Raw genomic sequence first — 27,676 nt, forward strand, 5'->3', positions numbered from 1 at the left:
TTGTAGATGACACAGAAAGATTCTCTCATTGCTTGCTTGCTTGCTTGCTTGCTTGCTTTCTTTCTTTCTTTCTTTCTTTATGCTTTCTTTAGTCTCCCTCTTTCTTTACCCTCTTTATCCTCTAAAACTATCAATCAAACAAGTTCCTTACTGTCTTTGGCAGACACTAGCTTCCAGCAGCCATCAAGACAGTTAAGTTCTCACAATTACTATAATTTGCTCTATTAAGCTCTGTAATCTGTATTAGGAAAGTATCCATATCCTCTCTACAGTCAGACAATCTGTACACAGTCATCGGATAATCAAATACTTTTTATTTGAAAAGAACTTTAGGAATCCTCTAGAAACTGAGGCTAAGGAAAGTAAAGGGTTTGTTTAAGGTCACAGAACTGGGCAGATAAAAAGTCAAAGTTCTTGACACCAAAGGTATCTTATTTTGCAACACAATATCTCTCTTTCTCACACACACACAATTTCAAGTGCACATAACTTCACTTCTCCTTTATCCTCAGCCAAATGCTCTTCCCATATTCAAGTGTGCTTATTTCACAAAACCCATTCTTTGACACATTCACTCATGCAACAAGTATTTGTTGAACACTTACCAAACAGTATTACTATTGCCTATTTGTGAACAACTTTATGTTAGTACAACTTATCTTTAATCCAGTACACTCCTAAGAATCTACAATGTCAAAATCCATGAGTCAAAAATAAATTATATTCAACTGTGAAATCCAACCAATAAATAGGAAGTACAGCATAAACTATGATCCATCAACATAATGGAATAGTATGTAGCCATTATGTCATCATTCTGATTGCTACCTCAAAAGATGTGGAATATTTATTACATAATATTAAAAGCAAGATAGAAAGCATAGGTAAATACAACTATAACTCTGTAGATGTTTGGGTGATGTGGAAGAGGCCTGGAAGAGAATATACAAAAATCCATGAAGTAAATAGGATTGTGGGTAATTATTTTCCCTCCTCAAAGTTTCTCTTTAATCTCATATTGATTTTTTTAATGTCAAACCTTTTTTAGAGGAAACTTAATTATATCTAAAGGGAGAGAATTAGATAATACTAGTCTCTTGTTTTGCATTTATAGTCTACACTGTAATATTTCATTTTGCCCAATTCTCCAAACTGGCTGGCGATGAAGCTAGAGTAGAGACAAGAGTCTCTATTTTACAAATATACAGATGAGACTATGCCTTTTACATTCATAGGGAAAAACAAGAACAAAAGCATAAACCAGGTACTTTAGAAGGATTTTTGTTTCTAACTCTCAGATCATCCTCCAAAACCTGGTATAACACTCCACACACACATTGTAACCAGGTAGTTTTCTTGAGGATTGCCAAATTTGGCCTCTGCCTTTTCCCACAACCAACATAAACCAAGATGGATCAATCAGTCTTTCCTTGGCATTTATTAAAATGGAACTTGGGAAAGAAATCCAGTCCCTTTCTGGTGGCAAAGGTGTCTCGAGATGTAAGAAATAGGACCTGGTGGTGAGCAAGCTTCCAGCCAAGTGAAAGAAGCTGGTCTAAGAAAATGAAGCTGACCAGAGACTAACAGAGTTTATACATGGAAAGAGACAGTTCTCCTGACATTGCAATCTCTTCCTCAACTGTGCTCCTTTCTGAAGTTAACAGAATTGATGAATTTCTACTTTCTTTGGCTGCCTAAATTTGTCTGAGTTGGGTTTATGTCACTTGAAATAAAAAAGTCATTTCTAATATAGCAGATGTTATTATTCCCAATTTATACATAGGAAACCTAAGTTTCAGAAAAATTAAATAGTATTACAAAATGAGTAATCACAAATCTTTTCCATAAAAACAAATTGCATCCCTGGAAAGAAAAAAGCAGCTAAATGAAAAAGGCATAAAAAAGGGAAAACACAAAACAGGCAGAAGCATAGCAAATGGGAAAAAATGTGTAAAAATACCAGTAAAAAAAAAATATATCCATTTAAATATATCTGTGTGTATATATATATATATATATATATATATATATACACACACACATATATATATACACATACATATACATACACACACACACACACACACACACACATATATAGTAACATCATTTATGTCTAGTTGAAACTAAGAAAAGATAAAGTGTTTCTATACTAAGTTAGGACGCAAAACTTTTGAGAACAGCTGATTCCATCCTAGAGCTTGCTTCCTTTATTCTTTTTTATGTACAGTGTATCCAGAAGCTTAAGGCTCTCGCTGCCTCAAGGTCTCTCATATGGGCCTTTCCATAGGAGATATAAAACATGGCAGCTTGCTTCTAAACAAGCAAGAAAGAAGGCAAATGAGAATGCCAGAAAGAAAGTCTTAGCAAGATTAAAGTCATGGTCTTTTGCAACCTAGCTCTGAAGTGACATACCATGTTTTCCCATATTCTATTCTTTACAAGTCACTTGGTCCTGCCCACACAGAGTGATTAGCCAAGGGCATGAATACTAGGAGATGGTAAGACATTTCAAAACTGGCCATTCTTGCTACCTCAAATGGTGATGTTTCTTATAATGGATAAAGTCTTAGGTTCATTGAAAAACAGTAGGAAGGGGGAGCCTGGGTGGCTCAGTCGGTTAAGCATCCGACTTCCGCTCAGGTCATGATCTCGTGCTCCATGAGTTCGAGCCCTGTGTCAGGCTCTGTGTTGACAGCTCAGAGCCTGGAGCCTGCTATTCTGTGCCTCCCTCTCTCTCTGCTACCTCCCTGATGATGCTCTGTCTCTCTCTGTCTCTCAAAAATAAATAAATGTTAAAAAAAATTTTTAAAAAAAAGAAATACAGTAGGAAGTATGGTAAATATTTGTTGAACAATTAAAATGAATGAAAAAGATAAAATGTTACTGTCCTTTTTCACAGAATCAATTATAATTTTCCTCCTACGTTATCAATATTTCTAAATGTTTCTGACCATCTCTGTGGTTGTACCAACTTCCCTAAAATTGACATTCTTGTTTTGTCAGTGCAATACTGATGGGCTCACTCAATAAACAAATCAACATTTCCATCTCAAATAACTCATGCAAGAAGATGAGCAATTCAAAAGATACATGGTGGGGGAGGTGAAGGAAAAAAAATAGTTAGGGAGAAAGCCAAACCATACAAGACTCTTAAAAACTGAGAATAAACTGAGGGTTGATGGGGGGTGGGAAGGAGGGGAGGGTGGGAGATGGGCATTGATGACGGCACCTGTTGGGATGAGCACTGGGTGTTGTATGGAAACAAATTTGACAGTAAATTTCATATTAAAAAAAAAGAGAAATTCAATAAAAAAAAGAGATACATGATGAGCTAACAATATGCTAAAACCACATAGCAGCATGGCAATTTTTAGCACATTAAGAAGTGGCAAGACTTTTTCCCCTTTACTTGGTCTAACTATTGGCATCGCTGTTCACACACACACTGATTGCTGCAATAACTCTATCTGGACAACAGCATAACTACAGAAACACTGCAGCGCTGGCTCTAACAAAGCAGAGAAGCAGAGTTTTTATCCTACCCAGTACCACTAAGATATGCTGATCATTCTTACAGAGCTGGTGTTTTTTTTTTTTTTTTTTTTTTTGTTTTTTGTTTTTTTTTCTGAGAAAATATACTGTCTTTGTAAAGAAATGACAAAGTCACCATATGTAATACGTGGAGCCTCTGGACAAGATGTTCTTCCAAGAAAGTCTCCTTCCTTTGCATGCAAGAAAAGGGTCTGCTTTGGAGAAGCACCAGGGAAGTGACAAAAAAAAATAATACATGAGGTATAATATTTGGCCATATTGTGCACAGGGCTAGAAGGAAAGATGCAAAAAAGCGTAGTGTAGCTGACTTCAAAAGGCTTAAGAAGACAGATAAACTGAGTGTGCAGCAAAACATGACAGTAGCTTTATTAAGAAAATAGGAATTTTGAAGATGTTTTAAAAGACTTGCTATCTATGAGGGTCTCTTAATTTCATAGGAATCCTGTGTGCTGTTTTTCATCCTTATAAGCTCCCCGCAGGCAAGAACAGAGCATTATTCCTCTGTGTGTTTCCAAGTATAGTGTCCTATACCAGAGGTGATTAGTAAATAAATAATAACAAAGTTAACATTTATTGATGACTTAGATAACCAAATTCTCTCAGATAACCAAGTTTAATATAGTTTACCAAACTAAATCTCCACAACACTTTAAATAGCTATTATCATAACCCCATCTTACAGATGAGGCAATGAAGACTTAGAGAAATAAAGTGACTTGCCCAAGTTGATGTAGCTATAATCTGTGGAGCCAAGACTCAAGCCCAGATAGCTGATTCCAAAGCCTTAACCACTCTTAATTCTATACTTAATTGTTGCTAACCTGAATCATTGTTCTTAATTATAGAGGGGGATGATGAGTGACCTCTTATGGATTCTGTTTTACAGGATTTTGTTTCTCATGTGTCACGGACATAAAGAACAACTTACTGTCAGAGGTGGCCTGCCTTTCACAAATGAGGTACTAAGCAGATCACCTCTCGTTCCCATTCCCACCACATACCATATGTGTACAAAGAAGGTGATCAAGAAAGCAGAGGGCCACTGAGGAAAGATTCCTTGCTTAAAAGGCTTTGTGTGTGTGTGTGTGTGTGTGTGTGTGTGTGTGTGTGTGTGTGTTTGGCAAAATGTGACAAGACTGGGGATGGGGGGAGTGGGGAAGGAGAGAGAGACTGGCTGCAACAAACCTTACTTTAAATGGTAAATCCTGAGGCACCTGGGTGGCTCCATTGGTTAAGCACTTGACTCTTGCTACCAGCTCAGGTCATGACCTCAGGGTTGTGAGACTGAGCCCTGTGTCAGGCTCCACATGTTGAGCCTGCTTGGAATTCTCTCTTTCCCTCTCTCTCTGCTCCTCCCCTACTCGCATGCTCACTCACGTGTTCTCTCTCTCAAAATAAATAAATAAACATTAAAAAAAGTAAAATAAATGATAAATCCTTCCTCCTCCAACTTAAAGTTATTAGTTATTCACAACTCTGAATTACTTTGATCAGTTTGTTTTAGAAATGAAAGAATTCCTGCTGCTCTGGCCAAAGAAAATGACTAGTAACTGAGGACCAAGGCTCTGATGATAAAGTAGTTGTATTTACCAACTCAGACTGCTATAACAAAATACCATAGAGTAGGTACCTTACACAACAAAAATTTATTTTTTCACAGTGCTGGAGGCTGGAATTCCAAGACGAGGAGGCCAGCATGGTCAGGTTCTGGTGAGAGCTCTCTTCCTGGCTGGCAGACAGCCTCCTTCTTGCTGTTCCTCACATGGCCTTTCCTCAGTGCTTGTGTGTAAACGAGATCTCTTAGCTCTTCATTTTCATAAGGCTACCTTTCCTATAGGATTAGGACCCTATCCTTATGATGTCATTTAACCTTAATTACCTCCTAAAAGCCCTATCACCAAATACAATCATACTGGTGGTTAGAACTTCACATACAAATTTGGGGGAGACAATTCTGTCCATAGCAGTAGTGGTAATAAGTTCTGAGAAAGAACATTCACTAATAACACCCAACCCACACTTTCTCTTCTCCCTCTTCTGCCAGAGCTCCAAATAAGTCCAAGGGACCGTTATATAGTTGAAAAAAGATGCTCCCAAAAGGTACAGTTACATACTGGTCAAAAAGATGCCTGGTGGGCATTGGGGTTGCTTCTTATGCAAGAGAGCTAATCTTCCTTCTGGTAGCAGGATTGACCTGGCAGTTCTGAGATATCCAATAAAAGTCTTCATTTGTAAGATATCAGCAGGAATTAGAATTCATCTGATGCTCTCCTTGGGGGAGAGGGGCCAAGGGATAGTTGTCTTTCTATGTGACTGGAACCTTGCTGACTTGGCCTCATAGCCACATGGATATGTCTAATCCAGTTCTGCCACCATGACTAGCAACCTTTGGCCTTGTAAGTGCCGGCTTATACCTTACCATGCTTCTGTCCAACACAGCAGGGACCTGGGAAGACAGCCATTTCAGTGTTCACACTGCCTGAGCCTGGTCCCTTCTCCCCACCCCCAACCCAGGTCAGTGCACTGTGATATTCTATATTAACCACTCAGCTCTGCTTAAGACTTCTGGGCCCACTTGGTTAGAGCAAGAGAACACCAGTCCACAGTGAGGTAGTGAAAAGGATAGACTATTTTGTAATTTAAGAAATTGGGGGAGATAGATAAGACTTATCTGCATAATACTTATTCACATGGTTTTTGCCAGGATTAAAAATGTAATATTAGCCAAGTGGTGACTATAACATCAAATCTATAATAAGCACTCACTAAGTAGTAGTCATTATTATTAAAAAGAATCATGAAGATAGAGGAAAAGAGCCCTAAGAGCTTTCAGAAGTGCAGGAAAATAGGAAGGCCTAAGAATCTCCACTGAGAGCCCTACTGTCACCAAATATATCACTAAAACTCTTCTTGATTAAACATTCATTTTAGTAAGATATCAAAGCTTCTTCAAAAATGACAACACTAATAGCATTAGGTAGAACACAGTGAGCTTTAAGTTTTAAAAGTCACCAATTGGTTGAAATTACTTTCTGACATTTCTGAAGGTTCTTTATTTCCTATGCTTTTATTTTTCTACAAAAGAAAGGAAATCTTCAGATTGATTTCAGTATAGATATTTTCCTATGGTCTTTATAACTTTGGTGTAGAAAGCCTACTGATGTCTCTGAAGAAATGTAATGAAAGAGGCTGCTTCTTTCATTTTGAAATGTGAGATAAAGTACGGCATTGTTGGTGCCCACACAGAAGTGACAGACTATACTTCTACTAAATATACCATTTGCTAAGCATCTCTAAGTGTGAGCCTTGTGTGAATGCTGAGGAGACTGAGTTAAAGGAGTCCTAAGGGGATAACTGTGCTCTCCAACTCTGTCCTTGACATAATATCTTCTTGCATTCTCTCCACATTTCCTTCTATTCTCATAATCCTCCTCCAATATTTGCTCCAACAAAACCCTGAAACCTCTTACCCTTCACAATCTACCCTCACCCTTTCAGGTGTGGAGATTTCATTCTCACGTCTGTGAGCACAATATATTTTATCATTTCTTCTCACAGATTCCCTAAACACATTAATACCATTTGGTTCTGGATTGTTCCTCATTTTCCTCCCTTAAAACATTAGAAATATTTTGGAGTTAACAAATATTCCTTGGTTCTCCACTACTTGCAAAGTAGGCTAAGTATTTTCTCATAACAAGAGTGGTTGTCTTTGAATCACTTTTAGGGAAATCTCATGTGCTTTTCTGAATGGAGTCAAAAGAGATGACAAGCTGAACACCAGTATCAATGTTCAGTCACTGGAATCCTGGGAACACAGCTCTACAAAGCATCAACTTTGTCCCATTTAGCACATTAGTGAGAAATAAATGAAATTAAAATCTTTTATTCTATTAAAATCTTTTATTCTGTTTAAAGCAGCAGTATACGTTTGAAGTATTACATAAGCCAAGCATTTTCTACCTTCTTACTTTCTTTTTTATTTTTTTAATGTTTTTATTTATTTTTGAGACAGAGAGAGACAGAGCATGAGCATGGGAGGGGCAGAGAGAAAGGGAGACACAGAATCTGAAGCAGGCTCCAGGCTCTGAGCTCAGCACAGAGCCTGACACGGGGCTCGAACTCACGGACTGTGAGATAATGACCTGAGCTGAAGTCGGACATTTAACCAACTGAGCCACCCAGGTGCCCCTTCTTTCTTTCTTTTTTAAAGTTTATTTATTTTGAGAAAGAGAGAGGGAGGGAGGGGCATAGAGAGGAAGGGAGAAAGAAAATCCCAAGGAGGCTCTGCACTATTAGAGGGGCTCTGCCCCCATGAGATGTGGGCTCTGCCCCCATGAGATGTGGGGCTCAATCTCATGAACTGTGATATCATGATCTGAGCTGAAATCCAGAGTCCAATGCTTAACCAACTGAGCCATCCAGGTGCCCCTACCTATTTCTTTCTAATGTATGTATACTTTAGGTTATATTGTAGCAAACTAAAAATAATTCAAATTTGATTGTTTTAGGTACTTAGAGAGGATAATAGATGTCCCCCTCAAAACAAAATTAGAAATGACGGTTAAATTGAATATTTAAACTCAATGGATCAAAATATCAATGATATATAAAACTCTAAGACTAGAAAGACCTATTTAAATACATAACCATATCCAAAGAAAGAAGTTGTGATCAGAAGAAGATTGATTAGCTATAGGAGCAGAATCACAGAAGGAATACTGATATAAGTAGGGGGAATTTTAGCCTACAGAACAATTTCAACAATTCCAATAATTTTCAATAATTTTTATTGAGTACCTACTAGATATCATTTTGGATCTGAAGACACCATAGTGAACAGGGAAGCTAAAGCCCATCTCCCAGACCTTACATTCTAGATGGAAGGGACAAATAATAAAGAAATCAAGGAGAAATTCCAATTGTTAAAAAGTTCCATTAAGAAGACAAACCAGAGAATAATGTTATGATAAAGCATAGTGTGTGTAGGCAGGGGAGGGATATTTAAATTGGTTTGGTATAGGTTTGGATGAATATACAAAAGATAGTAGTGGCTTAAATGAGATGAAGTTTCTTTTTCTCCCACTTAAAAGAGGCCTGTAAGTACACAACCCTGGGTTATTTGAGAAATTCATCAGAGACTCAGGCTTTCCAGATCTCTGCTGTACCATCCTTAGTAAATGCCCTTTTTCCCCATGACCCAAAATGACTGCTAGAGCCCAGTCACTGTATTTGATATTCCAGGGAACAAGATGGAAAGGGGGAGAAAGAAGGACATATCTTTTTCCTTTTAGGTACCGTTTTCAAAGCACCAGATTACACTTTGTCTTACATTTCATTGGCCAGAACTTAAAGGACAGCATCCAGCTGTAAGAGAGGCTGGGTAATAGAGCCCTTTGGCTGTGTGGCAATGTGCCTAACAAGGGGAGAAAGGGAGAGAAGATATTGGAAAGCAAAGATCTTTCTTGCTGAAGGTGGTCTGGAAAGGCCTCTCTGAGGAGCTAACATGGCCTGAAGCCTCAATGATGAGAAGGAGACAGCCATGAAAAGATGTGGAGGTAGAACATTTCAATCAGAGAAAAGGACAAGAGCAAAATCCCCAAAGTGAGAATGAACTCTAGATATCTCTGAAATCAAAAGAAAGCTAGGGCACTGAAAAAACTGAGGGAAAGGATGCTACAACATGAAGTCAGGAGATTAGCATGTTAGACCTTATGATGGTCACAGTGATGAATTCAAATTGGGGTATTTTCAGTCCCCTTAAAAGGGTCATCCTCATTGTGATAAGGATGAATTTGAGACCATCAAACATGTGATTAGCCCAAGACATGTGATTTATCTACGCTCCATTGTGGTGCCTACAGGCCTGCTGAGCAGTGTTCTCATTTTACATACTCTATCAGTAAAGTGGCTTCTGGTTCTTGAGTCCCACTCTCCTCCCCCGACTTCCTTGGCAACTTTTCTCAGTTGTTGCATTGGAAGGCTTGGGCTTTAAGAAGACTGTGGAAGCATGTCATGAACAGAAATACAATTCAAGGTAGTTAAATCCTGAATTCCCTCAAAATAAACAATCAGCCAAGTAAGATAAGATTTCACTCTCAGCATCCAAGAAAAATACTCAGAAAAGACTCTCTTAACCTTTGTTTGCAATAAAATAAACAGCTCAACAGTTTCCCTTCTGTTTCTCCCACATTTCATATTGGGGTTTGTGGGAAGTGTTCACATCTGCAGAGAAAAGAAAGGGAGCAGCTGGAGAGGCTGTCTCATCTTCCAGCATTTGTTCTCTGTAAGCTTTGACAATTGGAGTCACAGAACTTTAAGAAAGTTTAGCTGTTTAAAGATGGATCTAGATTCCCTAAAGATCAGTAGAGTTGTTAATAAAATAATGCCCTATAAGGCGAGTATCTTAGAGGTCTTTCATTGTCTCCACAATGTCACTCACTCACACACTCAAATATACATACACACACACACACACACACACACACACACACACACACATACTTGTATACATTTAAATACATATACAATAACTAAACCAGGCCAATTAATTTGCATATGACATATTTTTAATGCATTTGTAGAGCCTAGCTGGGCATTCTAGAGAACAAGTTAAAGTCAAGGATTAGTCAAACAAACAAATAGAATTTAAAAAAAAACATACAAGGAAAATGAGGTCACACAGAGAACCATGAAACAAAAAAGAAGGTGATGCAATAGGAACAGTCAAACTTCAATTAAATGAATGAAAATTACATGATTATTATTCATACGCTCTACTATTGAACATTTACTATAGTCTAGGCAATGTGCTAAACACTTAAATTACCTTACCTCATTTAAAATAATAATGTCAAGAGACAGGTACTGTTATTACACCTATTTATAGTTAAGGAAGAGTGCAGAGACATTAAATATTTTGCCAAGTCTGAGAACTAGTAAGTGATGTGGCTGGACTCAAACCAGATCTATCTGAGTCTTAGGCTTCTCATGCTTATGTGATACTCATATGCCATAGGGGTTAGGAAGAAGGGAGGAAAATGTAAAATTTAGCTACATTAATATTAAAATTTTATAATATTTCTACTGGATTATATTCCTATCACAGCTCACCTGAAGTATGATGTCAAATTTAGGACCAAAACTTAAAGACACAGACTTGAAGAGTTAGGAGGTACTGGCTCCCACTACTTCTAGCTATGTGACCTATGAGAACCTCAAGTTCTCCATGGCAAAGTGAGAAAAATATCTACTTTACAGAGTTGATGTGAAGACTGAAGATAATGTGTATGAAGGGAAAAATACAGTGTCTGGCATACAGCAAACAGAAAAGGCACTAAAAATATGGCAGCCAATATATTTATGACTCTTATTCTGAGAGGATGACGACTAGGGTATTGATCATGCTTTCTGAACATTAGTATGAGATGTGAATTCACACTTTCTAAGGGAGTGGTTTCATAACTGCTTTGCATTCTGCTACAAATTACAATTCATACCAAGTTTAAGGTTGAGCTCTTCTAAGGCAAACAAGATAAATCTTTTAAATCTAGTAATTTCACACTCCCCAGAGAACTAAGAGGGACTCTCTCCAGGCTCTTGTCAAAATTATCTCTGAAAAAACAGTCAGTGGGAAAGGAGTCCCAGTGGCTGCTGATACGTTGCCAAGTCCAACACCCATATCTCTTCAAAGGTCTAGCCCATAAAGAAATATCACTTTGTCTTGACTGACAGCATTTATCTTGGATTTCAAAGTATCAAAGCACTGTTGGTGCCCAAGATGTTTTGTTAAATGATACTAATGTGTTCAATGATCTACATTTGAAAGGCTGTATTTCTGAAGCTGATAAACTCCCCCAAACCCTACTAGTGAAGACCATTTTCAGTATATAAATGCCATCTGCATTCAAAAAACACCCATTATTCACATCCTGCAGAAGCATTCATAGCCTAAAGCCCACTCACAGAGGATAGGGGGTGGAGGCCCTCCTGTAGATGGAGACAACTAAGAAATCCTTAGAAACACAGGAAAACTACCATCCAGCTCATCCTTACCTCTAGAGCCTAAATGAGTTCTGGGGCAGAAAAACAGAACTGTAAAATAGAAGCCAGTCTTCCTCCTTCTCTTTCTACTGTCACCATAGAAACCAGTATGTTTCTGTGCACAGTTTTTCCACGGGACTATCCTTGCCTCAGATTCTACCAGCCAAAAGTCCCAGACACCAATTCTTCCATGAAATCTGCTTCTTTTCTACTAAGATCATATCTATCAGACCTAAAATCTGGACTGTTGAATCAGCAAAGTATTTCCAAAGAAGTGAGACTGGTATCATAAGTGGTTAAGAGAAGTCATTAAATAGCATTGAATCACAGGGTGAGAAAGCCATTCCATTTTCAATTCTTTTTCTGATTTTCTGATTTATTAAGAAGTCCCAGTGCCATGCTATAGTGTCATTAGCATGTCTCCAACACTTGTTAAGTTTTTTTTTTTTTTTTTTAAGGACTTGGTTTCAGTGCCAAGGAACAGGCAACACTACCTACATAGAATTTAATAACCCTATTTTGTTTATACTGTCTTTATTTTTAGTTACTGTCTTTTTATGGCAAGAGAACTAGTTTTCCATTTATAGTAGTAAGATAAAGTTTACTTTCTTAATTCATTTATTTGAATTATTTAAGTTAAAAAGAGGAATCAACTATAAAACTGGTATGCAGATAAGGGGAAAATTATGTAGGTGGGTTGAAAATGATTAACGGTGGAAGATACTAGTTACTATATAATTGGAAAACAGATTTAAAAATGTATCCCTCTACTACCCTAGGGCAAAACTAATCTCTCCCTCATCTGTGGTCCCACAGCTCTGTTTGTACCTGTAATACAGCATGAATTCATCTTCTTTGAATTATAGTACATTTCTCATTATCCCTAATGGAGTTAGCTCCTGGAAATCTTGTCCATTTTTTATAGATCCCCTCTCTGTTACACAGAGTACATTCTCTGTGAATGTTTGTTGAGTTGGGAACCTAATTCACCTTGGTCCCAGCTGTAGAGTATTGGGAGTCACTTTAAGGATCCTCAGGAGCAACAAAACATAAGATTTCTCTACAGCACACAATCTTCACTACTTGCATTAAAGATCAGTCAATAAACAATCAAGACAGACTTACTAAACTTCCATCACGTTAAAGCCCTTTTGGAAATGCATAAATAACAAGATACTTTTATAATTTTTTGATGATTATAAAAGTTAAACATGCTAACTGTAGATAATTTAGATGATGCAAAAAGCAAAGACCAAGAGGTATATAAATACACATAAATAAACCACAATTCCCACATCTGCACATATCTACTATTAACATTTTAGAATGTTTTCTTCCAGCATCTTTTCTTTGCTGGTTTGTTTTCAGCACTGAGAATGCATTTGTGTATTAAATTGTGTCTCCGCCTTTCATCTTATTCACCTGCATATTCACTCTTGGGCCAGTTTGTGTTTTACTTGTTTTCTATGTACCAGCAACACGAATGACTAAATATGTAGAAACATCAAGAAATACTGAAGTATGGGTATAAATGACCCTTCTAGACTTTTGCCGAGTAGAAGCATTCCATAACTTAACAGGAAACATAAGGAGTTTCAAAAAAGATGTGTTAAAATGTTTCTTTAGATGGAGAACAGCAATGATGGCAGTTTCCAATTAAGGATTAGTCACAGAACCATGGACTGTGCAGGCTGGAAAAAGGCTTAAGAAATGCCTTTATAGACTAGGAACCAAAGGTCAAAATAAAGTTAATGACCTAGTAAAGAACACTCATTAGGAACAGCAGGCTCTATTATCTAGCCTCAATGCCAGATGGAGATAAAATATTTTACATTATAATGTAAGTCAATGGGAAACACAGGTGAATGTTCACACAACCTAAGAAGAGCATATCTATTATTAAATGAGGAGCACCTGCATAGCTCAATCCACGCAAAAGTTTTTCATCACCCCAGTGCCCAACCAAGGACACAGCCCTCAATTATTGTTTTGGTAATGATGTGGATTAGTCTCTCTGTCAACAGACTCTTCTACTTCTCACCTATCCTCCGCACGACCATGAAAATAATCTTTATAAATTTACATATAAATTTTATATAAATAATTATATATAAATTTATATATAAATATAAAATAATAATTCATAAATACTATTTTCATCATGTAATTCCCCTTATCACGCTATCTTTAATAGGCACTGTTGGCTAAAAAATGAAGTTCAGATTTCACATTCAGGTCCTCTGAAACCTATTTCCACCAAAGATTCTTATTTTGGGACTGTTTGTAAGAAATTGCACAGGAAAGTAGAAAAGAGTACTAGCCTCTGAGTCAGGAGATAAGGGGATAAAATACCAGTTTTTGCTGCTTGCTAATCAGGTGATCGAGGGCAAGTTATTTAACCTCTATGAATCTGTTTCCTTACCTATAATATAAAGATAAGTAGTATTTTTTTCATATAGTTGGGGTAAATAAAAATTAAGTAAAAGCAAAATTAACATGCTTGACACATGGTAGGTATTCAGATGAAGTCAGCTGAATATGAGTATCAGGTTTCTTCTACCTATAAAATTCAAGGTTTCCCTTCCCCAATCCGTCTCTCCACTCCAATCCAACTCCCATATTTACTTCTTCCAAACAAGAAATTCTGCTGGGCTGACAGCTTGCTCAGAGCCTGGAGCCTGTTCTGGATTCTGTCTCCCTTTCTCTCTGCCCCTCCGCCACTCACACTTTGTCTCTGTCTCTCTCAAAAATAAATAAACACTAAAAAATAAAAAATAAAAAAAAACAAGAAAATTCTTCCATTTTCTAGTGCCCCTCCTCTACATCTACACAGATATCACCATCCTTCAAGTTCTCTTCAAAACCTACCCTACTGTGTAAAGTCTATAACAAAACCTTAGTTAAAAATAGACACTGTTCCTTCTAAGCACTCAACTCTCTTAACTTATCCTTGTCTTGTATCATGAACTTTTCATGTATTCAGAATGTATCACCCTAGCAGTATTACATGTCCTTGAGGGCTACTCTTCTGCACTGTTCCTCTTTATATCTCTCATTCATTCAATCATTCATGGAAAGTCCTTGTTGATGAGCACTGAGTTACACTGAGTTCTAAAGGATTAGCAAAAGTTGGCCAGGCAAATAGAGGGAAGAGGGGCTTCCAGATGGAAGGAATAGCTAGAGTGGAGGTCCTGGGGCAGTAGCAAACAGCTTGGCAATTCATGTAACTGAAAAAAAGAGATGAGATAGAGAAACAGAAAGGAATCAGACTAAAGTAAGGTGGAAGAAGAAGTAGTTCCTTCCCCTGAGCATATTCTACCAAAGTGTCACATTTTTTAAAGATGCCAGTAATACACTGAATTATAGCTATTAATATTACAATGAAGACTTCAGAGGTAGCAATATGAAAGCTACCAAGGTGACAAAAAAAGGAGGCTGTTAAATGGTGGTGCTTTTTTAAATTACAGTTATTCTACCAACCAATGGTAAGGCTCCCTCAATCTACTTCCTCCCTAACCCTCCCCACTCCAACTCAGTTGACTTTTTTTTTCTTTCTAACTTGCTGAGACAGGTTTGATTTCAATCACTTAAAGTAGAGCAATGTTTTGATCTCAGTCACTAATGAAAAGGGACTAATCTTTAGAAGAGCAGAGAGGAGGCTTTGTTTGCATGTGGACAAAGAATAGATTTTTATACTGCCTCTCTCTATCTCACTGGTCTTGGTATATTTTACTTTCTGATAGTGCCTATTTTATGAACAGTCATTAAACCTAATCTTGACATTACTCTGTTACCCATAAACGTTTTACAAATTGAAATCATCTTCTACCTTAAATTTTCTATTGGGGTTACGTGTAGACCTCCTTCGAGGCTGGAGTTCAGATCATGCAGATCATGCATCTTCTGGGCTATGAAAAAAAGTTAGGGTTTTATGAAAGGGAGTGTATGATCTGGTTTACATTCTAAGATTATCTCTGCCATATGAGCCATGCTTTAGAGGAGAGAGCAGTCAGGAGAAGGTAAAAGACTCCAAAATGTTTTCTTCTGCGTTTTAAGCTTCAGTTTCCAATAAGCTCAAAAGATGATATGAATACAACACACACATGAGGAGGTCATATTTTCTTCTCTCCACTTAAAGCTAGTGGAAGTCTTCCTTCTACAGGTTTTCCCTTATCTAAGCCTTGAGCTACTGAAATGTGAACTGTCTCCAAACCATCTAAATTTGAAACTTCCCTATGTTTTGTCTCAACACAAATACAGGCTCTTTCTGGGAAAGTCTGAGGAGAGCTCATGAGATATTTGTGTGTTTTATTTAGTTTTTCAAGTGGAAAAACAATAGACATTTCCCTGTTTAAAAGAAAAAACAAATCTGTTGACTTACATACAAATAACTCAAACCAGCTGACCTTTAAAATGTCAAACTTCACATGTGGTCAAGCTTCAGACAGACTCTAAGCTAAGTTTGGAAAAAAAAAATAATTTCAATAATGAACTGGTAAAGCAAGTAAAGTAAAATATTTGGATGATGATTCAGTTGAGTAACCACTAGTGACCCCAAACTGCCACTTGTTACGGATAGATGCCTTGTAAGATTTTAACTTGGGAGAGTTCAGAAATGACCCAATTATGGTGGGTGTCTTTCCAAACTGACCAGGGGCTAGAAGCAAGAGGAGAGGGAGTATCTGATCCACTCAAGATTGAAATGCTTAGGCCTTAGAGAATACTGGAAACAAGTCTATCATACACATGACTCATTTATTCCTGGATTAAATAATGAATTTTTTAGATCAAGGACTGACTAAAATCTTTATAGGACTGAAAACTTAGTCCTACACATCTCTCACCATGTAATTAATAAAAACAATTATTAACCTGTAAAGGAAAAAAAGTATAAGGAAGCCCAACGAATTTCTAATTTTCTCCTTTGTGGCCACTTTTATGCCTTTTTAAAAAAGATATTTTTCTGGCGAACCTTTTTTTTGTTAGCACCCTAAGCATATGCATAGTTTTCCTTTTGGGTAATCAGCACTGTCTGGATCCCCATAGCTATGTTATTTGGGTTTCTGATCATCAATATTCTCTGACTTCTATAAAGTTACTACACATCTTCCTTGACTTACAATGGTGTTATGTCCCAATAAACCCATCGTAAGTCAAAAATATCCTAAGTCAAAAAATCATTTACACCTAACCTGCCAAATACCCTAGCTTAGCCTAGCTGACCTTAAATGTGTTCAGAACACTTACAATACTTTATAGTTGGGCAAAATCATCTAACCTGAAACTTATTTTATAATAAAGTATTGAATACTTGATGTAATTTATTGAATACTCTAAGTGAAAAACAGCATGGTTGTATAGGTGCAGAATGGTTATAAGTATATAGATTGTTAGCCTCCACCCCCTGCACCTGCCCCCCACCCCACCCAGATCCCATGCCTGACCAGGAGCTGTGGCTCATTGCTGCTGCTGCCAAGCATCAGTAGACAGTATCATACTATATATTGCTAGCCCAGGAAGACATCAAAATTTAAAAAACAAAGTACAGTTTCAACTGCATGTATATCACTCTCACACCATGGTAAAGTCGAAAAATTATAAGTCAAGCCATCTTAAGTCAGGGACCATCTATTATAGACTCTTATGAAAGTACATGTTTACATAAATCAAAGTCACTTTATATTACCAGATAATTAAGTGGCTATCTACGATAAAAAGGGGGTGGGGGTAATATGACTTCCCAATGAGATTCCTATTGGGTCTTCTCATTTGTCACATAACAAACTAACTACTCAAGGCTGAACATAATGTATATGTTTATTCACCAGGAAAAATTTATCTTGGCTGACAGAAAACTACATAAAGCCAAGTTTACATAAGCCAAGTCTTAACAAACCAAGGCTTTTTATATGAACCTTTCCTTTTTCCATTTGCTCTTCAGCATTAGAAAGGAAATGTCCACTGCTCATTCCTACTTCAGATAGTTAGTAGTTGCACTTGTCTGAGGCCCAATAACAACTATTTTTGCCCAGACTCCCCTTATTCTACAGGAAAAGAAAAATGCCACAAAAAGTCTCAAGGTGGCAAATGAACAAGTCTGTACTTTAACCTTCTCTTCTTTATGTGTCTGGTTTTGTCTTTCTAGGTAGGTAAGTGTTCATGTTGGTCCTTCCTTGAGGTTAACTAAAAAGCAGCATGATGAGGGTTCTAGAAGTTATCCTTGATTGAAGACAAAATGTATTAGGGCATTAAGCCATTCACATCTCCATACTGTCTTTAGTTCCTAACCATTGATCCAAGAATGTGCACTAGTCTGACCTTAGAGGCCCCTTGCAACTCTAACATTTTATAATTACAGACACTTCTCTAGCTCAATGAAGGCAAGGATAAAGTTAAATTAGTGGAAAATTAATGATTTGGCAACTCTGTTCAATCAAGTGCGTTGATACTAAAAAGCACATTAACTTAAGTAACGCATCCTTTTCTCTTATCTTTACATCCCTTGAACCAGGGCAGTGCTTAACACAAAAAACTGGCCTAAAACAGACTTTTTAATTGCCCCAAGTATCTGAAACCACCTTGCAAATTTCTTGAGTGAAAGAGGATTATTTCAGGATCAGAATGTATAAAGGCAAATGGTGATCAAACAACATGTCACATTTGTGAAAGAAAAGAAGCTTCTTACATCATGGAGCTCAGGGTGCTTGAAGAGAGAGATGAAGCAAAAAGATATAGTCAGGAACCAAAGTATGTGTATGTTACATTTTTAAAAGTCATTTTCCCCTCCCAGAAAAGCTTAAATGGAGCCAATAAAGAATTTGACCATGAGAGTAATCAAATTTGTATTTTATATAGATGTCTCTAATTAAATTACAATCATTTGTGATATGGTGCACAGAGCCACCAAAATGGAAGCTATATTTACTTCCCTGATTCAAAGCAGTTTAAACCTTGGAGATAACAACTAAGGAACACAGGGTTACTGAGAAATAATTAGTTGTATTTTTTCCATTTATTTCACTCATTATATAATATAATGAAATTATATAATTATAATATATTATAATTATATAATATAATGAAATTATATAATATAAATGAAATGTATTTCACTCATTATATAATATAAATGTAACAACAACAATAACATCAACAACAAATTTCATTCTTTCAAACAATGTGAATCTGTAGAGGAATTATAATTTTTATTTTTAATATCTGTTATTATTTAATTTCTGTTATTGTCCTAACATTGTTTTGTGTTGTTTTGCTTGCCATCTCAGGTGCAGAGGGTAGAAATAATTATACTCAGTTCTTGACATATCATCATTGTCAATTTTTGCAAAGCCCTTCTCTTATTGCATTTATTTTTTTATTTCTCTTTATACTCCTACCACATTCAAGTCCTCCTATCCTTAAGACAGACAATGACTTAAATGTGTGTAACATATTTTTCTTTGCATGTGCTTTTATAAATGTACATTATTTTGTGAACATTTGTATTTTTAATTCATATAAATGGTATTGTACTATTTATTGCTGTTTTCTTTTGCAATGCTTTTATGATCCATCCATGTTGCTATGTATAACAACAAACTGGTTGTTAATTGTTGCATAATACTTGTTGTGTAATCACCACATTTTATCTATGCATTCTCCCAGTAATGAACACCCAGACTGCCCTAACTCCCTCACCACAAGTAAAACTCAACAAATACCCTGTACATGTCCCTTTATAAACCCACATGAGAATTTCCTTGGAGTAAAAAAACATGAGTGGAATTTCAAAGTCAGAGAGTAAGGATACTCTTTATTTGTTCTGCAGAATGTCTGTACTAGCCTATAATCTCACCAGTAGTACATGAGGGTCCCCATATCCCTTGTGCTTGTCAACACTTGGCTTTATCAAACTTTCTAACTTTGCTGGTCTAACAGGTAGACGGTAGTATCCCATTGCTTTTACAACGTGTATCTTCAAAATTATTAATGATTTTGAGCACAGGTTCCCTAGATTTTACGGTTTTCCCCAAAATGAATTTTCTGTTCCTATCCTTCACCTATTTTTCTTTTCTTGTTGATTCTAGGAGCTTCATATATAACCAAGATATTAATCTCTTATTGGTTATACACATTGCCTATATATTCTCTTATTCTGTCATCTGCCTTTAACTTTGGCCCTGGAGGTTTCATTGCATTAAAAACCCTTAATTTTAATTTACCACTGTTTGCCTTATGGTTTGTGCCTTAAAATTTTGTCAAGAAGTCACTTATTGAGCCCTTGGATCACACATATATTCACTTCTATTTTCTTCTATTAACTTCATGGACTTACCGTTCACATATAGGTCCACTGATTTATGGTGCCACCTTATCATACATAAGTAACACACACAGATGGATTGTTCTTTGAGATCTCTATTCTGCCCCATTGGGCTGTTTATTTGGCATTGCATCATCATTATGCAATAAATAAAGCAACTTTGCTACTGTCTTTCCTTCTTCCTCTCCTCTCTCACTTAGCTCAACTCCCTATCAACTCCCATCCTAAAAAGCTTAAGATTGCCACCAGAAGGAAGACAATAATCCTAGTGTTATTTTTATATCAAGTCCTACCCCTATCAACATAGCAGAAAGAATTTTAGTTCCTAGAAATGTAGTTTCATTTGATGCAGTTATCTCTCAATGTATTTATAAGATATATATTTTGGGGGACAACTCCATGTGGGCATGTTCCTTATTTACAGATCAAAAACACTTTTGATAAAGATGATTTTTTTTTACTTTTTAACATTTATTTATTTTTGAGAGAGAGAGAGAGAGAGAGAGTGTGGGGGGGGGGGGCAGAGAGAGAGAGAGAGAGAGAGAGAGACATAGAGTCCTTAGCAGGCTCCAGATTCTGAGTTGTCAGCACAGAGCCCGAGGGGGCTCAAACTTGTGAACCACAAGATCATGACCTGCGCCGAAGTTGGACACTCAGCCAACTGAGCCACCCAGGCACCCAAGATTTTTATATATTTTTGAATGCTTATTTTTTGAGAGAGGAAGAGAAAGAGAGAGGGAGACAGAGACAGAGACAGAGCGTGACTGGGGCAGGAGCAGAGATAGAGGGAGACACAGAATCTGAAGCATGCTCCAGGCTCTGAGCTGTCAGCACAGAGCCCAACATGGGGCTTGAACTCATGAACCGGGAGATCATGACCTGTGCCAAAGTCGGACACTTAGCCAACTAAACCACCCAGGCACCCCTACATGATCTCTTGTTAAGATGATAAATTATATATTTGGATTCCTGAGTCATGTAATAGTAACATCATCATGTTGAACTGTGTGTGTATTCTTCTAGATTCTACTAAGCAACCCAAAAAATTCTGTGAATGTTTTTTTCTTACAAGAACTGCAGAGGCTTCCACTGTAGAATATAATTTTGCAATGACATGTACAAATCAAGTGGGAATAATAAACTATACTAATGAACTATAAACTTAAGGTTAATTGTACCTTCCATCAATCAGCGGTTGTGGTAACCCTTACCAAGAAAACTCTTAACAAAGTAGTAACACAAAAAATGACAGTGTTTGTAATTTTCTATTTGAGCTATATAAGCATGATTGCCAGTATGTCAAAATTACCTGAATAAATAAGCCATCTTCTGTCTAGGTGAACTACAAGTCACAACTTTGCCACAAGAGAGAAAAATCTTTCATAAAAAGCTTTTTTCATAAAAAACTTTGCCACAAAGAGAGAAAAATCTTTCATAAAAAGCTGTTACCCAAGTAAAAGTGCTAAGCTGATACACTAATTTCAAAATATCCCTCCAGTATATTGCTATCTAAGAATACTCAAAGAATTTCCTGCCCACAAACATCTTTGTCTCTGAAGGTAACTTCTCACATCTAATAAAGTGCTGTCTCCAAAGTAAAATACCCAAGTCCACAAAACATAAAACAGCACCTGTGATGTAAATATATTACTTCTGAACTAGATGGTTTTGATGATCACATCTTAGTGGTATCAAAAGGTAAATCCCAAATTTGCTTTAGTAAACATGAACAACTTATAAGAACAAGAATATAGCACTTTTTCACTAGGCTAATATGCTCATTTTTGTCGTTGGAATTTTCCAAAAGTATATTTGGGTAATGTTTTAAATCTGTCTGTATTTTGCAAATTGCCTTTTTTCTACCTGTCTGTATTCTGCAAATTGCCTATAATGAGCAAAATGGGCAAAAGCAAAATAATTCATTTAATAAAAAAAAACTATACTCATCCTTATCATGCACCATATCCCCATTACCAACCCCACCACACACATACACAGTAACAAAAGAGAAGTTCAAAATATAGGGGAGCTTGAGTGAGTAAAGAGAATAATCTGTAATGCTAAATAAAATACAGGTTTCTCCTGCTAGCTGGAAGTCTGGCATTCCTGTGAAACCTTTTGTAAGTCAGAATGGCATAAAGTGAAGAAATGATTACCATTTTGTAAAAGGGAAAATCCCCTTTTTTAGGTTTGCAAAAGCAGGTATTAATGTAGGTCTTTCATAAAAGCACAGTGTCTTAAAAGACATTTTCAGACAGCAGGGGAAACCTGTATCTTTTTTTTTTTTCAACGTTTTTTTTTGTTTTTTTTTTTTGTTTTTTTTTTTTTTGGGACAGAGAGAGACAGAGCATGAACGGGGGAGGGGCAGAGAGAGAGGGAGACACAGAATCGGAAACAGGCTCCAGGCTCCGAGCCATCAGCCCAGAGCCTGACGCGGGGCTCGAACTCACGGACTGCGAGATCGTGACCTGGCTGAAGTCGGACGCTTAACCGACTGCGCCACCCAGGCGCCCCGAAACCTGTATCTTAATGTGGGATTTTAAAAGCCTGCATTGGGGGAGGGGGGAGGGGGGAGGGGGGGTGGTGCCTGGGTGGCTCAGTCTGCTGAGCATCTGACTCTTGGTTTCTGCTCAGGTCATAGTCCCAGGGTCTTGGGATGGAGCCCAGCATCAGGCTCTGAGCTAAGCATGGAGCCTGCTTGGCATTCTCTCTCTCTCTCTCTCTCTCTCTCTCTCTCTCTCTCTGCCCTTCTCCCCCACTCTCTCTCTCTCTAAAAGAAAAGAAAAGAAAAGAAAAATAAAGACTGCAACTTTATAGAGAAAATAATTACCTGGTGATCAAAGAAAGAGATCATGGAAAATTCTGAGTTACATGTTAGGCATGATAATTCAACTCTGGGCCCAATATATTCATTATAAAGTAACTGAAAACCTTACTGCTTTGGTAACTTTTACTCTCTCCAGCTAAAAGCACTAACTGAAGATGACTATAGATGTACTATTTTGGAAGCAGGGAACTGATGCTAAATAAAGATAACATCAAACCTTTAGTAGTGGGAAAGCTTAACGTTATCAGTTTTGTTATTCTGGTATTCAATAGAGCAGATGAAATGCTAGATTTATCTTCTTTGAATGAATAACAGCTACATTAAAGCTGAATTATAGTAATTATAAAATAATTAAATAATTATTTAAAATTTTCACTTGTGTTTGGGTGACTGCCTTTCATGCAATTTTATTAAATTTAATAGAGAAACTGCAAGAGATGCTGAGATTATAATGTTGCTATATCTGGCTGAATCAGTTGTACTCAGCTGCATACTTACAAACTAAAAATCTACTGTGAGATCACACTAATCATTCAAAGAAAAGAAACAACATCCATCTCTTTTTTCAAGACCTTTGCCCTTCTTTTTCCTGGCTATTTCTCTGTATTTCTATCAGAGGAATGAACTAGAAGGAGAGTAAGTATTCAAAGAAAAATGTAAGCAGATGTAATTCTTGGGGAAGTTTTCTCTCATAGAGAGTCACCAAGTCCATGTGTTTCAAGAGCTATAAGAGCAGAAGTGAGTGAGGATAAGGAAAGATTATTCAGCAGAGAATAATTCAGACAACATACAGGCTGGAACTAGGTTAGGCTTCTAGCACTCAGTTCACCTGAACAAATTATTGGACCTATGGGATTTCCTCAAAATTCAGAAGAGTTCAGATTCAGAAAACTTGAGCTCTGGAAGGAATCTTATCAAGGCTAATCAATACTGGTTTTAGAAAGACAGTGGAACTAAGAAAAAGACTGTTTTTCTCCCATAACATAGTAGAGTAGTTTCCAAGACTTGGTCCACTGTTCTTTAAAATTCTTTACTTACCCAACCTTTCTACTCTGTTCTACAGCTCCATTTCAGGTGCCCTTATTTCACATATGATTTACCATAACAACCTCTGAAACAGACTTCATGATTTTGGTCTCTCATCCCTCACCCAGAACTCAACTATGTTAGTCCTATATTTTCCAGATTTTCCCTAAATGAAATTTCTATATTCCCCTCAAGGAAAGGAACCATGTCTTATATTTCTCCTGTATCCCCAATAAAGCCAAGTACAACAATAGTTAAGAGTAGTTAATATACATCAACTAAAGACTTACTATGTGTAAGGCACTGTTCTAAATGCCTTTTGTGTATTAATTCATTTAATCCTTAAAATAACCCAATGTGGTAGTACTATTTTAATTCTTATTTTACAGGCAAGACTTACCCAAAGCCACATGACTGGAAATGATGGAGACAGGGTGAGGGAGTTGTAGCCAAGTAATTTAAAATATAGACTCTGTATTCCATTATTTTCTATGATGGGGGTTGGGGGGCAGGGAGGGATGAATGCATATTAAATTTCTCAGTAAGAACTTAGCATGGGTGGCTAGAAAGATATTCAGAACTTAATATACTTTAAAAAGACAATCCTTAAGCATGGCTAAGCTGTGTTTTGTAGATACTGCCATCCCTCCGTTTATGGTTGGCAACATAATCATTCCTCACACTTGAAGTAAGCAACTGTTTGTACTTTCATAAAAATGGAGTTGACAGTGATTACTATCTGTAGTAGACTAAAAAATGGTCCCTCAAAATATCCATCATGTCAAATCCATGGAACTTATGAATGTCACTTTATTTTTTTAAAAGGGTCTTTGCAGATTGAATTAAAGAACAAAGATGAGATCCTCTTGGAGTATCTGTGAGGGCCCTAACACCAATGTCAAGTGTCCTTACAAGAGATACACAGAGAACAGATAGAAAAGAAGGAGGCAATGTGACCAGAGGCAGAGATTGAAGTGATGGAGCCACAAGCCAAGCAATGTCTGGAACTACCAGAAGCTCGAAGAGGCAAGGAACAGAGACTCCTCAAGAGCCTTCAAAGAAGCAGGCCCTTGACAACACCTTGATTTTGAACTTTTAGCCTCCAGAACCATAAGGAAATAAATTGCTATTGTTTATGCCACCACATTTATAGTAGTTTGTTATTGGAGCCAAAAGAAGCTACTATGCTATCCATCTCCTACCTGTAATAGACACACATTCCTGGAACAGAAAGTGTGTTTTATGTATCTCTACAGTCTTCACTCTTTCAGTCTAGTGTAGTGCCTAAGAAGCATGGTTATAATGCCAATAATATTTGTAAATAAGAATGGAAATAGGAAACAGGAGGGCTGATTCACTACATAAAAATTGTGACCTTGGTAATTAATCTATTCACTCAATAATCATACACTGGAGACTTACTATTGTGCCAGGCAGTGAGCTGGGTAACCAGAAGTCTTCTATGAAATTAAGCTAACAAACATGATCTCTGCCCATATGTCATTCTGAATGACATATTACATTATCTTATAATTAATACATTAACAGTGTAAGAAGAAGATTCATTGTAAATTCACAGGAGGGAAAGCTAACCCAACTTAAAGGTGGTAGAGTCTGGAAGGAAGTCACTTAACCTCTCTGAGACTTCATTATAAAACATAAAATAAATAGCAGAGGTGAGATAAATACCATATGCCTTAGAGAACTGTTGTGTTCTCATTTAAAATAGGCTCTTTGCGGGGCGCCTGGGTGGCGCAGTCGGTTAAGCGTCCGACTTCAGCCAGGTCACGATCTTGCGGTCCGTGAGTTTGAGCCCCACGTCAGGCTCTGGGCTGATGGCTCGGAGCCTGGAGCCTGTTTCCGATTCTCTGTCTCCCTCTCTCTCTGACCCTCCCCCGTTCATACTCTGTCTCTCCCTGTCCCAAAAATAAATAAACGTTGAAAAAAAAATTTTAAATAGGCTCTTTGTAATAATACATGTTTCATAAAATGCTTATATATACCTAGCATTGTGGTAGGTCTTTAAAAAAAATTTTTAGTACAGTTGACACACAATGTTACAGTAGTTTCAGGTGTACAACATAAGTAATTCAACAAGTTTATACATTATGTTATTTTCACAAGTGAAGCTACCATCTGTCCCCATACATCACTATTACAGTATCACTGACCATATTCCTCATGCTGTTGTGCTATGATTTTATACAAATTATCTCATTTAATTCTCACAACACAATAATTATTTTATCTATATAAATGATATATTAATTATTTATAATATATATGAAATGCAGGTTTCTTAAATTTTCATATTTGTGAATATATATTTCAAATATTTACAGCATATATGAAATAATATATTATTATTTCACCAATTTTATAAAAAGAGAAACACGGGGCGCCTGGGTGGCTCAGTCGGTTCAGCGACCGACTTCGGCTCAGGCCATGATCTTCCGGTTCATGGGTTCAGGCCCCACGTCGGGCTCTGTGCTGACAGCTCAGAGCCTGGAGCCTGCTTAGGATTCTGTGTCTCCCTCCCTCTCTGCCACCCTCCCCCGCCCCCACACTGTCTCTCCTTCAAAAATAAATAAACATTAAAAAAAATTAAAAAAAGAGAAATAGATTTAGGGACAATAAATATCATGCTCCAATCTACACAGCTAGTAAAAGGTAGAGCCAGCCTTTGAACCAGGCTTAAAAGCCTCAGGTTGTAACCACTACATCATACCTATTACATGAATGTTAAAAATTGAAAATATTGCTAGATAAAGCATTCGGTAAGTATTTGTTAAATAAACATGTACCTCTGAGCAGGTGTAAAAGATAAAGGAGACGCTATACAGTCTCAAAGAAGTCATCTTCCATCAGCAGGCCCTCAAAAGACAAACAAAAAAGAGGTGTAGGGTAGTACCAACAAAAGTGGCAAAAATAACCTGGCAATCCGGTGCTATTTTACCAAAGTTGCACTTTGACTAACCACTGACTTGTTCTGTGATTTGAAAATAATCATTTTATTTACTTTGGCTTCTAATAGTAACCTGATAATAAATTCAAAGTTTTCCTTTATAAGTCTACTCTGAGAAATAGACAGTAATACAGTATGTGGTAACTTTTATGATGTTACCTGCTCTTCTTAATTCATTCAAACATTTTAAAAGTCCTAAAAATTGAATGTAGAGATGTCTGTGACTTTTAATAAATCCAATTACAACTGACTCTTATTTTTGCCAATTCTGTATGTACAAATTTGTCCACTTGCTAAAAAATGTATTTGTATCCCTAAAGGCGATACTCATGTTGCTCTTGTGGTCATTTGCAAACAAGTGCAAAACCACAAAAAAATGGATGTCCGACTCCCATGTTCCCAATGGAGGCCAAACAAGATGATCAGCTTTTAAACTGTAAGCAAGTGTACTTTTCCTAGCCTATTTTATGCTACATTTTCACATTATCGTGCCTTTTATTGATGATTTTACCATTTAAGATGGCTCCCAAGCATAGTGCTTAAGTGCTCTTTAGTGTTCCGAAGTGCAAGAACTCTGTGATGTGCCTTTCAGAGGAAATAGGTGTAGTAGATGAGCTTCCTTCAGGCATGAGTTCTGGTGCTGCTGGTCTTGAGTTCAGTGATAGTGAATCAGTAACAGAGTACCTCCAGAAAAGGGACCCACTCCAAATAGAGTTAAAATAATATCTATTGTATGTGGCAAAGCTATGGAAAAATGGAAAAGCAGCTAAATTTGTGGATTCATGATATGATCAGTTAAAAAGAAAAGAAAAGAAAAGAAAAGAAAAGAAAAGAAAAGAAAAAAGAAAAGAAAAGGAAAGGAAAGAAACGAAAAAAGAAGGAAAGGAAAGGAAAGGAAAGGAAAGGAAAGGAAAGGAAAGGAAAGGAAAGGAAAGGAAAG

At 37.0% G+C, this 27,676-nt stretch overlaps 1 protein-coding gene and 1 long non-coding RNA gene across 3 annotated transcripts in view; one reads left to right on the forward strand and one right to left on the reverse strand.

Moving 5' to 3' along the window:
- The window catches only part of HPSE2 (heparanase 2 (inactive)), a 665,523-nt gene that overhangs the window by 467,187 nt on the left and 170,660 nt on the right, over window positions 1-27,676 (reverse strand). The window lies entirely within an intron of this gene.
- LOC121037090 (uncharacterized) lies at window positions 11,644-24,915 on the forward strand. The gene is made up of 2 exons (XR_005793604.1): window positions 11,644-11,929; window positions 24,597-24,915. It is a non-coding gene; the product is annotated as an uncharacterized LOC121037090 (long non-coding RNA).

This window comes from Herpailurus yagouaroundi, unplaced genomic scaffold, assembly GCF_014898765.1.
Source record: "Herpailurus yagouaroundi ecotype Mexico unplaced genomic scaffold, PumYag 163, whole genome shotgun sequence".
In the NCBI taxonomy this organism is placed as follows: domain Eukaryota; kingdom Metazoa; phylum Chordata; class Mammalia; order Carnivora; family Felidae; genus Herpailurus; species Herpailurus yagouaroundi.